Raw genomic sequence first — 12,359 nt, forward strand, 5'->3', positions numbered from 1 at the left:
CTTCACCCACTGAAGCACCCAGGTGCCCCCATACCTTCTATGTCTTTTCCTCAAGTGGTGGCCCTTTCTTTCTGCTGAGTCCCAGAGCTCGATCCTATGATCCCATAAACCGGAGGTTGCTAGAGGGCAGAGACTGGGTCTCCCCAACTCCCACCACCTTTGCATTCAGCTCAGAGCCTGACTCAGAGGGGACAACCATCAAATCAGTTTGTGGGAGACAGAAAGGAGTGAGCCATGCAGATGCTCACGGGGCCAAGCCCAGGTGGGTGGGGAGGAGAGAATGAGATAAAGTCTCCTCTTCTGTTACCGCCGAGAACAAAGAAGAACAGGAGACGTCTCACTGAGGACATTGGTGGGTGGGGCTGTGGGAGGGGGTCCACTAGAGGGAGCGGAAGGCGGAGGCAGACGGAGGGAGCCAGGAGGAGCGAGGCACCTGGTTTTCGGCCAGAGACTCTGCATTTCTCTCTTTGCCTGACCTGAAATGCCCAGAACCCACCATGAGGGGAGCACAGCAGTACCCTGCTGAGCTCAGTCCTCCCAGCACCACCTGTGCCGAAACGATTCCAGCAATGACATCACAGGGATGGCTCTGCACGTGGACACTGCTATCCACCTGCTCTTCCCGTCCATCATGGCGGTCATGACCCCTTGTGGGTTGTGGGAAACTGAATTGTCATCTGGCTTGTCCGTTTGTCCATCAGGAAAAACTCCTTTTTTTATTTTTTATTTTTCTTTAAATTAATTTATTTATTTTCAGAAAAACCGTATTCATTTTTTTTCACCACACCCAGTGCTCCATGCAATCCATGCCCTCTATATTACCCACCACCTGGTACCCCAACCTCCCACCCACGGCCACTTCAAACTCCTCAGATTGTTTTACAGAGTTCATCATCTCTCATGATTCACCTCCCCTTCCAATTTACCCCAACTCCCTTCTCCTCTCTAACACCCCTTGTCCTCCATGCTATTTGTTTTACTCCACAAATAAGTGAAACCATATGATACTTGGCTCTCTCTGCTTGACTTATTTCACTCAGCATAATCTCCTCCAGTCCCATCCATGTTGCTACAAATGTTGGGTATTCATCCTTTCTGATGGAGGTATAATACTCCATCGTGTATATGGACCACATGTTCCTTATCCATTCGTCCGTTGAAAGGTATCTTGGTTCTTTCCATAGATTGGAGATTGTGGCCAATGCTGCTATAAACATTGCGGTACAGATGGCCTTTCTTTCACGACATCTGTATCTTTGGGGTCAATACCCAGGAGTGCAATTGCAGGGTCATAGGGAAGTTCTATTTTAATCTCTTGAGGAATCTCCACACTGTTCTCCAAAGAGGCTGCACCAACTTGCATTCCCACCAACAGTGGAAGAGGGTTCCCCTTTCTCCGCATCCTCTCCAACACATGTTGTTTCCTGTCTTGCTAATTTTGGCCATTCTAACTGGTGTCAGGTGATATCTCAATGTGGTTTTAATTTGAATCTCCCTGAGGGCTAGTGATGATGAACATTTTTTCATGTGTCTGATAGCCATTTGTATGTCTTGATTGGAGAAGTGTCTGTTCATATCTTCTGCCCATTTTTTTGATGTGTTTCGCTGTTTTGTGTGTGTTGAGTTTGAGGAGTTCATTATAGATCCTGGATATCAACCTTTTGTCTGTCCTGTCATTTGGAAATATCTTCTCCCATTCCGTGGGTTGCCTCTTTGTTTTGTTGACGGTTTCCTTTGCTGTGCAGATGCTTTTGATTTTGGTGAAGTCCCCAAAGTTTATTTTGTTTCCTTTGCCTTTGGAGACATATCTTGAAAGAAGTTGCTGTGGCTGATATCGGTGCTGGAAAAACTCCTTCTTATGCGGGCAGTCTTTGCAGAAGGAGAGAAGCATATCCCTCTCTCTGGTTCGGCCCACAAATTTGGGCACAACCCGATTCATGTTGTGGGGGCCTTGCTGTGACTGTGGGAATTTGAGGGGAAGGTGGAGTGCAGGCTTTGCCGGCCCAGAGCCTGTGACTCACCCCTGAGGAGAGTCTTCCTGGGACAGGAGGGTGGAGCTCGCCTAGAGCCCGTGCCTGGACCACGGCGTGTGGGAGGTCTTTGTGTTGCTTGGGGACTCACCATCCACTCTACCTGCCTCTCAAACTCCTCCTGGTCCCGGGGGTCCCCGGGCTGCAGGTAACTGTTTCAGGGTTGGGCGTTATGACCCAGCAAGAAGAAACAGGTACTGATTTCCTGCTGGATTCAAACCAGGGACTTGGCAAGGCAGAGAACATAGGGCCCTGATGTGGTCATGAAGGGAGCCAGCAGAGGCAGAGGAGCTGAGCAGGGCTGAGGGAGGAGAGGCCCAAGTTCTAAGGACAGGGGCATCCCCTGGATCCAGCCAGACCTGAAGCCAGTAAGAGCCCTGTACTATGCACCATGTTAACCAATAAATTCCTCTCCTTGTGTACCAGTTTCTTTTCTTAGGGACGGCTTCTGGGCAGGGAGAGCAGCAGAGACCTCTCATTGGCACCTCCCCAGCACTGGGGGGCACTGTGTGTGAGGCCCACCCCATTTCAGCTTCACTCTGCAGCAGGGAGGCTGTGGTCCCCTGGGGCCTAGGGCCCAGAGAGAGGGTTCGTGGAACCCTCTCTTGGAGGGGATGGACATGGGAGGCTCTTCGTCCCACCACATATGTAGAGTCTGCTCCCAGAAACCACATTCTCTTTATTGGAGCCTTTCTTGAAGGCACTCCAATGGAGAGATCCCTCTCCCATGAGATAGGAAACAAGAGGCTGGTGTGGTCTTGTAGCTCAGGTAGCTGGGCCCCCACCCACGGTCCCCAATGAGGCCCATGTAGCACAGGGCAGCCTCGCGGGAAGGGCCCTCTGTGCAGGAGTGGCGTCAGTCCACCCCGTCCAGGTCCTGCTGGCCTCTGCTCTCAAGCTGGACAAGCTAGAGGAAAGGTCACGGGAGTGTCCACACGGTCAGAACCCAGCGGTTCTCCCTGAATGTGTTGGCGGCCTCGGGACTGGATAAGCAGGGTGAGCCGTCCCCATGATCCCGAGGGTGCGGGAAGGATATGGAGCACTTGCACTGGACGAGTCTGGGCGACGGTGCCTGTCTCACGAGACCACAATGGACCCTATCTGTGCCCATGTGTGTCTTCTGAGGGGCCCACCCGGACCTGGGGTTTGCTGGACTCCCTGAGTCCTAATGTCAGCCAGGCAGGCAGAAATCTGTCCTCAGCTGATGCATTGCTTAGGGGTTGGACAAGAGCAGGCCCATGGGGGTCCAAGCATTAGGATCAGGCGGCTCAGACCTCCACATCAAAGAAGGCTTTACGGTAGCTCACTCTTAAAGACTTGAAGGCGGTTCCCTGGGCCACAGCGTGGAGGGGGATGACATGGGTACCTTATGGGTGGGCTGACATGTTGGTCGGAGCATAGCATGAACGGCCGTCCCAGCATAGCCCTACGAGGGGGGTGTCTGCAAAGGACAGCGGGGAGGGGATGTTCGTGAGGTGGACAGAGCTACGGGCATGGGGTCCGCATTGTGTGGAAGATGTGGTCTGCGATAAGGAGGAACGTGGACTCGGGCAGTGGCACACAGCATGGTTGGAGACCCCGCCGTCACGGGTCAGGATGGGCTCAGACTCCCCAACGATGAAGGTTTGGGTCACCCTCCTGGGGAAGCAGCCACTAGACAGAGACACACAGAGTGGTGGACGACAGATGACGAATATTCATTATGGCCTTGGGGAGTGGGCCCTGAGCCCCGGGGACAGTCTTCAGCCATGCAGACAAGTGTCCCTTTGGCCGCTTCTGTGAAGGGTTGGCTCCCGCTGCCCCTCCTATGGAGGCGTCCCTTGTGTGGGAGCCTGGGTGGGCAGAGGGAAGAAGGACGAGCTTTGCACAGACTGTGGTGACCTGAGGCCAGCGGCACCTTGCAGTCACTCTGCTGCCAGCCCCATCCTGGCCCTTTGGGCACAGGCTGGGTCGCAGTCCATTATTTCAGGGTCTGGACACTGGCGTCAGGCCGAGGTGGGAAGGGCCCCGGGTCCCTCAGCATTGTCTGCCTGGAGGCCCCTCTGCGGGGAGCCCTTCGGGTACTGGGGAGGCGGCCTGGTCCTAGCCACCCTCTTCTGTCTGGGTGTCTGTCTGGCGGGTCTCACAGAGAGTCTGGGCTCCACAATTCAGGCCGGCTTTGTGTTCGACCACGTCAATACTTTATTGAATGTCAGCAGTCAAGAGAGGCTAGGAAGCAAGGGTGCCAGCCTTCCCCTAGGGATGGAGACCTGCTTCTTTTTCAGGTCAGAGGAAATTGCACGGAGGCCTGGGAGCTAGGGTCCCCCATTGGCGCTTCCACTGGTGCTGACTGCGGGTGTCAGGACGTTTCCCGAGATTGGGGTCTTGAGAGGCAGGTGCTAGGATGCTGACCTGAGCTGGGATGCAGCGTCGGGGTTCCCGGACAGGGTCCCAACACGTCTGCCTGGCCTCGGCCACTGCCCCGAGGTTGGCAGGTGATCGCTGGAGTCCTGGGCTCTGGTGGCCCTTGCCTCCTCCTGTGGGGGAGGGGAGGGCGGAGCCCACTGCACTTCCCTGCTGTGCCCAGGCTGGGGTGACCTGTGGTGGGAGTCGTGCACCCGTGGGGCACGGCCAGTCCCCACGCGGACACAGTGTGTTCACGTGGACTTCACCAGCATTGGGTCAGAACTCAGGACGGCCCTAGGCCATGAGGCCTCCGACCTCTCAGTTCTCCTTCTGGTCATTGTGGGGATGGGCCTGGTTGTGTGGGGTCCATTGTGGGGTCGCTTCTGCTCCCCCGGGCCTGGTTTCAGGCCAACGGAGGTCCCTCTAGGTCAGTGACTTGTACCTCCTGGCGGGGGTGCGATCTTCTAAAAAGTCCAGAGTGAGGAGGCAGGGCACCGTGCTGGCTGCCCAGAGCCTGTCAGCCCCCAAGCTCTTCTCTAGAGGCCTTGGGGAATTGACATTGCGCATCGAGGAGGCAGTCAGCAGGGCCCAGGCGTGTGCAGGGCCCTTGGGCTGCGGGCTCTGCATTGGCCCGCAGGTGTCTCGGCTGGGCCGGTCCAAGCACACAAAGGGGCAGGAGCTTTGGAGGCCCCAGGGCAGGAAGGGTGTCCCGGGTCCTAAAGGTTCCTCCTTCCTGGGCTGGGGTGTCCTCATCCCAGGAGACACAGACACAATTTGGGGCCTGGTCTGGGGTGTGGCCACAGGTGTGGCCCTGGCAGTGGCTGAAGGAAAAGGGGCCCACGGTTGTGGCCTCAAGGCCATGTCCACAGGCCCCCTACACACACCCCCCTGGTGTCCTGGGAGGTTGGGGAGGGAACTGCATTGCTGCTGGGGCAGCCGCGATAGAACCGGGGTGCCAGGGGCTCCCGGCAGCAGGGGTGCCTCCAAGCGCTGCGTCGACCTTCCCTCCCGCAGCGGCTTCTCAGCCTTGATCACAGCCTGGCGTGGAAGGGGTCCCGGCTGCTCAGCATGTGTGGCTGGGACTGAGGAGGCCAGCCTGACTGCTCCGGAGAGCGTCTCCAGGGTAGGAGAGAGGAAGAGGGCCGTCAGGACTGGGGACCCGTGCTCCTGGCCCAGCGGCATCTTGGGGAGCTCCTCAGGGCCGGCTGCAAAGAGGCAGACTGGGTCAGCGTCTCCAGTAGGCTACTCGTGCCTAGCAGGCTGTGCCCCCAGGCTGTGCTCCCGGCTCCCTGGGTGTCCACCCCGGCCTGCCCCTCACAGCAAATCCAGGCCGCACATGCCCTGCCCCCACAGGGAGCATCCCGATGCACAGGCCGGGCCTGGGTTCCCCGACGTTAGAGTAGAAGACCAGAGGGATAAAGACACAGTGGACGCCGCCCGTGGACTGGGTCCACTGTGAGCTGCCCCAGGAGGGTGAGGCGGGAGGGGCTGGGGACTGGAGCCCACCTGGCGGGGGCAGGTCACACTTCCTCCGACGGAGATGGGCCATGGAGGCCCGAAGGTGTCTGAGGACGGCCTCATCCTCCAGGGCCCAGGGCTGGGCCAGGGTGTCTTGAAGGAAGCCCTGCAGCCCTTCCAGGGGCAGCTTCAGGAGGTGTTCTGGGCAACGGGTGTGAGTCAGAGCAGAGGGGCGCCTCCCTACCATCCTAGGATCCTGCCCGGGGACGGCGGTTGGGCGTCCCGCTGTTCCCAGGAGCACCACGGGCAGAGCCTTGCAGGAGAGGCCCCGTGGCCCCTGCTCCTCTGTAGGGCAGCCCCCAAGCCACCATCCAGCCAGTGTCCCTCCACCAAGGCCAGCATGCTCCTCGCTCCTGGGAGGAGTGGGCCATCTCCCCGGCCCCCGAAACCTGCATCAGACACCCCTGGGCTCCCGCGGGGTCCCTTACTGCGGTGTAGCCTGAGGACGGTGTAGGCCATAGCTGTGAGGACGCGCTCTCCGTCCAGGATGTAGGCGTCCCAGAGCTTCAGGGTAAGCGCGATTGGGGTCTGCGTGTGAGCAGGTGGGGGGAGCAGCCTCAGTTAGGCCCAGGGGTTCTCCGCCTGTGTGAAGGCCTCCCGTCTGCCCTGCCCCTGCCATCCCGTCTCCCTGCTGCGTCGGACGCGGATCTGCAACCCGTCCCGTGGGTGTCCTCCTCCTGGGGAAGATGGGCTCCAGACGGCTTTGGGCGGGAAGGGACTGGCCAGTAGGACACCCAGAAATGCGGGGCCACAGACTCTGTCCCACTCTCGGTGCCCACACACCCGGACAGGACTGCAGGTTGGCCGCAGATTGGGCAGAGGACCCGTCAGCTCCCAGGCTGACCTGGCCTTCCTGGGGAGGCGGAGACGGACAGCGCCGGTCCCCAGAACCTCGTCCAGGGGCCCCGTTCGAGGCTGCAGGATGGGTCTGGACCAAGAGCCTCAGGCTCAGGGACTTCGGGGTCGGGCCTGGCTGGTCTGGAGCATGAGTCTGAGCTTGGGCTTCCCCTGGGCCCCGAGCCAGGAGCAAGTCAGGGACCAGTTCTGCCTGAAGGTCTTACCCGGCCGATGAAACACTGTAGAAACCACTTGGTGGTGTACAGCCCCGCGCTCATCCCTTGCTCGTCCTGGCAGAGGGACACAAGGTGCTCGGGGCCCAGCTGGCAGCCTCACGCCACACCAGCAGCCAGGTGGACACACCCCACATCCCCGCTCAGTCCCGAGGGCGCCCTGGGCCCAGCAGGAGACAGAGCAGGACACCGGGCTCTGGGCAGCATGGGCAGGGTTCTGCAGGTCCCATACCCCTGCCCCGGGCGGTGATGCTGGGCCTCCGGGGAGCGTCTACTCACCAGGTGTTTCTTCAGGCCTTTGAGCTCCTTCTCCATGATGATGTCATGATGCCGCTGGAAACGGGCCAGCTTTGGGAATCCTGGAGCGAAGAAACCTGAGAAGGCCCCAGGCACCCCCACCATCAGAGTCTTGTCCCCCACCAGGTGGGTGTTGACTCTGCCAGGGGGCTCCGCTCCCAAGCCCTGACTGGAGTGTGTGCCCATAGCCCTCCCAGCCCTGGCTGTGCCCGCTGGTCCACAACCGCAGCAGAGCCGTCCAGGCCTGGTGGCTGGGCCAGAGGTCCCTCCTCCTCCCAGAGACCGAGCTGAGTGTGTAGCCCTGTTTTGCACCAGGGCCGTCGGACCCAGCACACTTCCTGCTGTGGTCAAAGCAGGGGCAAGGGGGTTAGCAGCCTTGAGGGGCAGAATGAGACTCCCAGAGGGAGGGTGATGGTGTCGTGTAGGCCCAAATCCTGGGCTTGGGTGCTGGACTGAGGGTCCAGGGAGCGGGACATGCCACCGTCAGGTTTTCGTCCGGCCGTGGGCTGCCGGGGGACCCGGCAGGCAAGGCGGCTCCCAGACAGGGTGCTGAAGGTCCCGTAGGAAGGCGAGAACGGTCTGCAAACGCTGGGGCCAGTGATCATGGCTACAATCGCCCTGAGGAGGCCGTGCCCTTTCCCGGTGGGGAGGTGGGCTGGCTGGGGTTGCCCCGCCGCCCCACTGCTCTGCTGCCCTGCAGGGACGAAGTCCTGAGTTACAGGTCCCGCCCAGGTGCCCTGCAGGCCCCCTACCGTGCATGGCGTGGGTCTTCAAGCTCATCAGCTGGGCCAGGGCCCAGAAGGCGTCTTCCTCACCCAGGAACATCAGGAGGAGTCCCACAATGTCGCTCATCCCCTGACAGTAGCCCACCTCCTGCAAGAGCCAGACCCCATGGAATGGGGCCACCTCGCTGGGGGAAGGTCATGACAAGGGAACCAACCTCCCCACCCAAGTCCCGAACTTCCCACGGGCTCTTCAGGATCCAGCCCCGATCGTTAGTACCATAGCGGTGCAGGCCAGAGCCCCCAGGCACCCAGCCCTCAGGGACTCAGGGGCCTTCCCTCCCCCGCACTGAGGTCTGCACCCCAGCCCGGCCTCAGTCCTAGGGTGTAGGGCCCCTCGCTTGCGTTTCTTGGGCCATGGGATGTGGAGTCCCAACTAGGAGTCCCGCCTGCTCAGGCATCCTGGAGACAAAGGGCACCTGCGGGGCAGGAGGGATGGCAGCAGGGACACTCACGGGGTTGTAGACCGAATAGGCCAGGAGGACGTGGAACAGGGCTCGCTGCCTGGGGACAGGGAGAGCAGGGTGGGTGGCTTTGTCTGACCAAGCCGCATGGGAGGCACCCCCCGCTCCCCCGTCCGGAGCAGAGTGCAGCCTCAGAGGACCCGGGGTCTTCAGCCAGGCTTGGGGGGGGACACTTGCGGAGGAGGATACGGTTGGTGATCCGGGACCCAGGCGGGGCCGGGTGGCATTTGGGGGTTCACGGTCCTGGCTATCTTTACACTGTCCACTGTGGAAAGTACAATGCCAGTCCACGCAGAAACACACCCAGCGGGCGGTCCCCTTGAGCGTGTGTCCCTAGTCCGTCCATGTGTGTCCTCGCCCGGCCGATCTGTGCTGCCAGTCCCCCAGCTCCCCGTAGTGCCCCCTGCCACGACCCCACACTCTGGCTCGGCTCCCCTCCTACGTGCTCCACGCCAACCTTGGGGTTCCGCTCACATGGATCCCCGCCAGGCCCTGGCTCCATGCCCTCCCCATCGCAGCAGCCCCGGGGTGCGGGTAGGGACCCCTGGGTCCTCCCTCCCAAGTTCACCATGTGGCTGAGACCACATTTGCTGCCATTCCTTCCCCTCTCCTCAGCGACCCTGTGTCCTCCACCCAGAAGCCCCCGGGGTCGCGCCGGACCCCCCGAGGAGCTCCCGTACCCCAGAGGCCTGCTTGTCTCCCAGCCTCACCTGACGCCATAGCGGTCCCGGAACATGATGTGGTTCCGGAAGGTCCGGTTCACGTCCAGGTCGATTTGTCTGATGTCTTTGCAGGATAGTTGGGCCCGCTCCTTCATTTTCTGGGGGCAGAACCGGGGAGGAGGAGCCAGCATCAACACACAGATCGCCAACTACCCCAACGGCCCCTGAAGCAGAGAGCGTCCCCTGCCGCCTTGGGCCGTGTCCTGAGGACACCTCCTTCCTTCCGTGTTCTCTGAGGCCCCCCCACCCAGGAGCTCACCGTGCCCAGGATGCCTGTATCAGGGATCATGTGCGTAGGCCTGGGGGCCGAGGGCACTACCACGGGTCAGTGTGTGGGTCTTACCCTCCCCGCACCGAACCCTGTCCTCCAGGATGGAGCTCCAGCCAGGGCCCTGACTAGCCTCTCCCCACGGGATGTCCTTGGCTCCTGCCCAGGGCTCCTCCCACGGCCACCCCTCTGCTAAGGGCACAAGGGCTTACCTCATACAGCCCCTGGTGGGTGGACTTGACCTTTGGAATATCGAGCAGCAGGGCCCACACCTGACCCCTCACCTGGGGAGGGACCCCTTTATAGAGACGCCGACGCATCTGCAGGAGAGAAGGTAGTGCCTGGACCCAGAACCGGGCCCGCCCAGCCAGGCCTGGGAGCAAGAGGCATCCGGATGCTTTTGGCTTTGGCTCCGTGGCGTCCCCCAGAGGCTGGGTCTCCTTGGAGCTGGGCCCTGTCTCCCATGAGGAGGAGGGCACTGGGCCCTGACCCGTGGCTTCCTCTGCTGCCGGCTTGGAACTAGAGAGGCTGGGGCTATGCCAGCAGACTCCCCCCAGACAGGGGCACTCCGGTGGGGTCGGGGTCCCCGGGAGGCAGGGGACATTACCCCCACCCCCATGGGACAGATGCCATCTGCGGGCCCACAGCACCCACCTTCTCGCTGGGCCCGTAGTGGTCCCAGTTGCCTAGCATTTTCACCCACTTGTCGGCCCTGCGGGTCTCCTGGCGATGTTGCTGAAAAAGGAGAAGGGGGCCAGCGGATAAGCCACGCAGAGCTGGATACCGGCCCATATGCAGCGTCCAGAAGACCTGGGGGCCGGGACTGTGCTGGGAACAGACTCAGAGGGGATTGAGAGGCAAAGGGCCGTCCCGCAGACCCCGTCTCAGTTCCTGGCCACGTGCGGATTCCTGGGACAGGGGTTTTGGTGTCCTAGCCCTGGGAACAGCTTTGGGGACTGGGTCTGCTGTCACCGGCCCCACGTCCACCCACTGTTTCCTGCACATGCCCCAGGAGAGCCTCATACCTTGACCTCTCGGGGGCTGAGGGCGGGCAGCTCCTTCTCCCTGGAAGGCAAGAGAAACAGTCCTGAGCACCAGGCACCCCACCCGAGAGCCCTAAAGACCCGGGAGGGGAGGCCTGACTCTAGGGAGGGCTGGGGCTGCCAGCTGCCTGTGGCTCAGGTGGGGGCAGCAGCATCCCGCCTGGGGCATGAGAAGGTGGTTGCTGCCAGGTGGGCTGGGCAGGTGTCCCTCAGTTGTCCCCCAGAGGGACCTGCTCCTAAAGTGGGACGGGCCACTCCTAGTCACTCCTGCCTGGGTGTCCCCTGTGACCATCAGTCTGAGGACACCATGTGCTCACGGATCCTGTGTGCCCAGTGTCTATCCTGCCACTCCCACAGTGTCCATCACCCTGCTGTCCCGACTCCACCCCTCTTGCTGGTCACTTCGGCCGCTCTGGCCCCTTGTCTTGTCAGAGCCACGGGCACGACCCCACCCTCCCACCGATCTCCACGGCCACTGGTCCCTGGGCGGCGAGCAGGGTCTGAGGACCTGTGAGTAGCATGGCGACCAAACGTGGAGTCTCCGGCCACGGTGATGTCTCGTGGGGCCCCTCGGCCTAACAGCTTCCATCCCTCATAGTAAGGCCACTGTGCCGACCCCTGCCCTGGTTCCTCCCTCTAGGACAGCCTCCTGTCCCTCTCCTTGCCCCTCGCCCTTGTGGGTCGGCCCCTCCCTCCGCTGCCCATCACCCCTCCCTCACCTAGCCTTGTCCCTGGCATCATCCTGCCATCCCCCAGAAGCCTTCAGGAGCAGGGCGGGACTGGCCTGGGGGTGTGACCGAGGGTACCCCTCAGCCCCCGCCCCAGACCACACCATCCTCCCACGGAAAGGACGCCACTGTCCCAGAGCCCCTCACCCTCTGTAGTCCCAGCTGAACTGACTGGATGCACAGACAGAATGCAGAGGGCAAGCCCTCGGCCTCCCTGGAACAGGCATGGACGCCTCTCATTGGGTTGCCCCGGGGCCCAGCCCATGTCCGAGCTCCATTCCTGCCACAATAATGGTCTGCCTCCCGGGTCACCGAGCTCCAGCCAGAGCAGAGTCTGGCCCTCAGAGGGATGCAGGCAACGAAACCCTGAGCTAGGGACATGGGTCCTGCCTCCACAGAGAGAATTTCCTGTCAATGCATTCTGCCCCTGAGCTGGACGGAGGAGCGCGCCAGGACTCACTGCAGGAAGCCATGATGGTCCGTGAACCTGCACAGCGAGAGGTCAGCACTTTCCTGGGCGTCCCCTGGAGACCCCGGTGGGTGTGCCTGAAACAGAGAGGGTCCGTGGTGGGGGTCCCGTGCGAGCCAGGGGCAGGGGGAAAGGAGGGAGTAAAATGTCTCCCCTCGCCCCTGATCCTCAGGGAGTCCAGGACCCTCGGAAAAGGGGCAGCATGAGAGGCAGGCCCTGTCGGCTCAGGAGCAGGCTGACAATGTGCCTGCGTCTGTCAGTGATGCCCCGCTTTGGTCTCCTCTACGGGACGGCGGCTCTGGTCCCTGCCTGGGCCATACATGCTCTTGCTGCTGAAGTTTCCCTTTGGACCAGACCTGCTCCTACACGCCTAGGACGCCACATGGATCTTCTGAGCACCCGCTGTCTGCGATCCCAGCTTGGGCCTCCTAAGCTCCTGCCACCTATGATCCCTGCCTCGAACTCATCAAGGATGGACACCTAGGATCCCCGATGGACCCTCAGCTGCTTCCTAATGCCCGGGACCCTCCCCCACGTCGCACTTGTTTCTGAAGACTCTGGTCCTTGTCTGGGCTAAAGGGGC

The sequence above is a fragment of the Mustela nivalis genome (genome assembly GCF_964662115.1).
Source record: "Mustela nivalis genome assembly, chromosome: 18".
In the NCBI taxonomy this organism is placed as follows: domain Eukaryota; kingdom Metazoa; phylum Chordata; class Mammalia; order Carnivora; family Mustelidae; genus Mustela; species Mustela nivalis.